The sequence below is a fragment of the Bison bison genome, unplaced genomic scaffold (genome assembly GCF_000754665.1).
Source record: "Bison bison bison isolate TAMUID 2011002044 unplaced genomic scaffold, Bison_UMD1.0 scf7180017864461, whole genome shotgun sequence".
Classification (NCBI taxonomy): Eukaryota; Metazoa; Chordata; class Mammalia; order Artiodactyla; family Bovidae; genus Bison; species Bison bison.
The window spans coordinates 16384286-16389413 of record NW_011495023.1 but is presented as its reverse complement, the minus strand read 5'-3'; the positions used below and the strand labels follow the sequence as shown (position 1 = coordinate 16389413).

General features: G+C 39.6%; 1 protein-coding gene and 1 long non-coding RNA gene across 2 annotated transcripts in view; both read left to right on the top strand.

The window, feature by feature from the left end:
- The window catches only part of ZEB1 (zinc finger E-box binding homeobox 1), a 198039-nt gene that overhangs the window by 40731 nt on the left and 152180 nt on the right, over positions 1-5128 (top strand).
- The window catches only part of LOC105003059, a 19076-nt gene continuing 18346 nt past the window's right edge, over positions 4399-5128 (top strand). The window contains exon 1 of the long non-coding RNA XR_827068.1: positions 4399-4441. This is a non-coding gene — a long non-coding RNA (uncharacterized LOC105003059). The remainder of the gene's footprint in view (positions 4442-5128) is intronic.

Here is a 5128-nt window from a genome sequence, read left to right as displayed (position 1 = left end):
CATTTGTCTGTCAATGGACATCTAGGTTGCTTCCATGTTCTAGCTATTGTAAATCGTACTGCAATGAACAATGGGATACCTGTGTCTTTTTCAGTTTTTGGTTTCCTGTAGTATATATGCCTAGGAGTGGGATTGCTGGTAGTTTTATTTTAGTTTTTTTTTTTTAAGGTAATCTCCATACTGTCTTCCATAGTGGCTATATCAATTTACATTCCCACCAACAGTGCAAGAGCATTCCCTTTTCTCCACACCCTCTCCAGCATTTATTGTTTGTAGACTTTTTTTAAATTTAATTTTATTTTTTAACTTTACAATATTGTATTGGTTTTGCCATATATCAAAATAAATTCGCCACAGGTATACATGTGTTCCCCATCCTGAACCCTCCTCCCTCCTCCATCCCCATACCATCCCTCTGGGTCATCCCAGTGCACCAGCCCCAAGCATCCAGCATCGTGCATTGAACCTGGACTGGCATCTCGTTTCATACATGACATTTCACATGTTTCAATGCCATTCTCCCAAATCTTCCCACCCTCTCCCTCTCCCACAGAGTCCATAAGCCTGTTCTAATAAAGGGTATATGACAAGATATTGTAAATTAATTTTGAGCAAATGAACAAAATGTGGACTATTTTTGAAGACTGAAAATGCAAATTCAGATGCAAGAAAAATATATTTAGTGAAATGTGAAAAGCACCTTTTTTCAGCCAGCAAAACTAATTGTGTTGAAATGTTTTATTAATATCTCCAAAGAGTTCATGAGCTTGTGAGTGCGGTGCTGTTGCAGGGCCATCAGCAACCTGAACGGTACTGTATGGGTGCCCTAGGAAATCACGTGTTTATTGTTACAAAATCCTATAATTTGGCATAGCTTTTATTTAATTCGTGTGCACATTGGGTTAGGGGATATCATTCATTTCACAAGCACACATTTAGTGTCATTGAGCTTTGGTGGGCCAAGCTGAAAACAGTGTGGCCTTTGCTTCTGAGGAGCCATCTCAGTGATGCGACCTGCTTGGCTAAGATCGGGGCACGTGACATAAGGCAAGTCTATGAACATTGCCTATGAGCAACTTTCCAAGAAAGGCCAGGGTGCCAGGTGGGTAGAGGCAGGGTTTAAACGAGAAGCAAATATGACTTAAATTCTTCTTACACGTAAGAACAATGTGATATTTAAAGGTGAAACTAATCAAAAAAGCAAAGGTTCTTTCAATGAAATAAATGAGCTTTATTATATTTTTTTGTTTGCAAGTACTTGATACCTTTATTTGTACTGAATAAAAGTTTTATTGTTGATTCTTTTTGTTGGACAGGTTGAATTTGTGAATACGTTATAAACCATATTAAAATGCATTTGTACATCCTACTAAATACAGGGAACGTCATCTTTTGACCAGTCATTGTCATTTTTAGGCTTTCCAAGTCTTAAACTGTTTTGTTCTTTCTTTCTTTCTTTCTGAGTCACACCCTTAAGGCCTTTTGAAGTGTCATCAAGAAAAAACAGCTGTGAGTGTTTGGCTCCAGTAGACAGGCTCACACTGCCTAGTCTTTGCCAGGGTTACCCTCTGCCTTTTGTGCCACGGGGTGGTCCTCATTGCCTAATGCCAAGACCACCCCATGTCCCCTTTCAGCAGCTTCGGCTGTCTACCACCTCCTTCATCCTGAGTTGGCAGGGTGGAATAGAGAGTTTCTGGAAAAAACCAGCCCTAAAACTTGAATCATCTTTGATACCTGTTTTGTTCCTCACCGCTGAATGATGGATTAAAATGATCCTTTGGATTCCTGTCTCTGTCCCTTTTCAAAGCCAGGGTTGGACTGTCCTAACATACCCTGTTAGGCACACCCTTGTCAAATCGGGCTTTCTGAAGGATTGCTTGGGTTTCTGAGCAGAGAACATGAGATGATTGCTTGCCCTTCCTGGACGCAGTGTGGGTGCTCTGCAGTGCATGTGCTCTCCTGGGAGAGGGAGTTTTCCAAGGTTCTGCTTCCTGCTCATGCTGTTTTCTTCAGCCTGAAATTCAGTTTATCTCTACCTATAAAAATCTTATTTGTTCTAAGGTCTAGCAAAGACCTTTTTCTTCTGTGAAGGCTTCCTAATCAACCCTAACTTGAATCCTTTGTCTGAGTTCCTAGCACACACTACTCATGAGCTGGAGCAGGACTTCTGTGATGCTTGGAAGAAGCTGAGAGGCTGTTTTCATGATGAGATTCCATAATGTTTCATACTTCATGCTTCTATCCCCCTCGACATTTAGCAGAGAATCCCACTTAGAGTGAGTGGGTAAATGTTTGGTAATTGCTTTACTCACAAGAGTTTTTGCAGAATTGCTTGCTACCCTGTACCCAAGAAGGACTGGTGTGTTTAAGCTTCTTTAAATGTTGTTCAAGCCAGGACCCCTTACTTGCTTCTGCGTTCCTGTCTACCTGTAGGGTTAGTTGGCTCTTTGGAAAATAGCTGTTGGCTTTGGGGATGGTTCGTGTGTGTTTTAGAGAAGGAAATAAAGCTATTGTTGGACTTTGGAAGGTGTAGCTTTTTCTAAGTGTTTTGCTACTTGGTACTGTATGCATAAGGCTGTGTTGGTGCAGTGTTTTGCATATTTCTTTGCTTTCTCTTTAATACATTATTTTTACACTTCGGGTGTGATATTGAAATAGAATCTCTGGGAGTGGGGTTTACTCTGTGTTTTTACTAAGACCCCTTTGAGGTGCTTTCAAAGGTGGTGGTGGTTGTGGTCATGACTGTGACCGCTCTGAAAACTGGTATGTGTCTGGCCCACTCCTCCAGCCAGTGGACAGCTGTTAACTTACCTTGTGTTCACAGCAAGCCTGTGAGCTGAGTTGCTGTTGTTACCTTCATTTTTCACTGGAGAAACTGCTGCTGCTGCTAAGTCGCTTCAGTCGTATCCGACTCTGTGTGACCCCATAGACGGCAGCCCACCAGGCTCCCCGTCCCTGGGATTCTCCAGGCAAGAACACTGGAGTGGGTTGCCATTTCCTGCTCCAATGCATGAAAGTGAAAAGAGAAAGTGAAGTCGCTCAGTCGTGTCTGACTCCTAGCAACCCCATGGACTGCAGCCTACCAGGCCCCTCCATCCATGGGATTTTCCAGGCAAGAGTACTGGAGTGGGTTGCCATTGCCTTCTCCGTAGAGGTAAATAACTTGCCCCCGAATAACTTTCTTGTAAATGTAGTAAATTTATGAAAAGGATGAGGCATATTTCTTTGGCTAATTTTAAAAATCCTATTTTCTCAAGGGTTGCTGTGAATCATGTGGTATAAAGAAACTATTTCTTCTTATGTATGTTGTCAAATCAATACACCAGCTCTGTAGAATACTTCAACAGGCAGATCTAAATATGGACACCCTATATTTTACAATTCTTGGTAAAAAAGTAGACACACACACAACTTCGTACATTGAGGAAAATTTTAAAAAATTACACATTCTAATAAACACATGATTTTAAGAGGACTGCTCTTTAGTATAAATAACTACATGCATGTGTATGTATACACACGTGTGTACATATATATATGCAGTAGACATATAATATATAGAGATGTTACTTTGTGACCAAATGGAATATAAGACTGCTTAAGCACATATTTTTTGCTTAAATAGCATAAATCTTGATTTTATATTCAGAAATATTCTATTTTTAATAAATTATATTTATTAATAATAAGTTAGGTGAGATTATTTCATGCTCTCTGGCTGTGGTCTGGGTAAGCATGTGGTTGTGGTGGTGGGAGGCGCTAATATGTTGGTGTCGTTGCCTGTTCTGAGAATTTTAGTGAATGATTTTCGGTGTTACCTAATGAGTGCTCTGACTTTGGAGACTAACTGAACTAAAAAAATGTGTTGTGTTTGACTGGAAACATCTTATGAATTATGACTGAGTAGACAAATCTAAATTGAGTTAGTGCCAACTTTTATCCTTATAACTAAATGTAAGCAGTTTTGACTATTTTTATATTTCTCATTTACAAATTTTCTGAACTTTTCTTACTGTCAGTTTATATATAGTCAAGATGAGTTATATCAAGCAATCAAGATAAGACTTTAATTTCTAATGCTATCCATCCATGTAGCATGGTTTAATTGCTAGACAGTCCTAAGAAAAACTAGATAAAAAGAACGCCAGGAGGTAAAATAAAAATAGATGTGATGCCACGGGAAAATCTACAAAATTGACTTTTGTATTAGAGACTTTGTGTGTGTGTGTAATTTTTTTAAATTTATTTACTAATTGAAAGATAATTGCTTTACAGAATTTTGTTGTTTTCTGTCACATGTCAACATGAATCAGCCATCAGATCAGATCAAATCAGATCAGTCGCTCAGTCGTGTCCGACTCTTTGCGACCCCATGAATCGCAGCACGCCAGGCCTCCCTGCCCATCACCAGCTCCCGGAGTTCACAGAGAATCAGCCATAGGTATACATATACCCCTTCCCTTTTTAACCTCCCTCCTATCTCCCTCCCCATCCCACTCCTTTAGCTTAATACAGAGCCCCTGTTTGGGTTTAGAGACACACTGCAAATTCCCATTTACTATCTGTGTTACACATGGTAATGTAAGTTTCCATGTTAATCTTGCCATACATCTCACCCTCTCCTCCCCTCTCCCCATGTCCATAAATCTATTCTCTTACGTCTGTTTCTCCATTGCTGCCCTGCAAATAAATTCTTCAGTACAATTTTTCTGGATTCTGTATATATACATCAGTATACGATATTTATCTTTCTCTTTCTGACTTACTTCACTCTGTATAATAGGCTCTAGGTTAATCCACCTCATCAGAACTGACTCAAATGCATTCCTTTTTATGGCTGAGGAATGTTCCATTGTGTATATGTACCACAACTTCTTTATCCATTTGTCTGTCAATGGACATCTAGGTTGCTTCCACGTTCTAGCTATTGTAAATCGTACTGCAATGAACAATGGGATACATGTGTCTTTTTCAGTTTTGGTTTCCTCAGTATATATGCCTAGGAGTGGGATTGCTGGTAGTTTTATTTTTAGTTTTTTTTTTTTTAAGGAATCTCCATACTGTCTTCCATAGTGGCTATATCAATTTACATTCCCACCAACAGTGCAAGAGCATTCCCTTTTCTCCA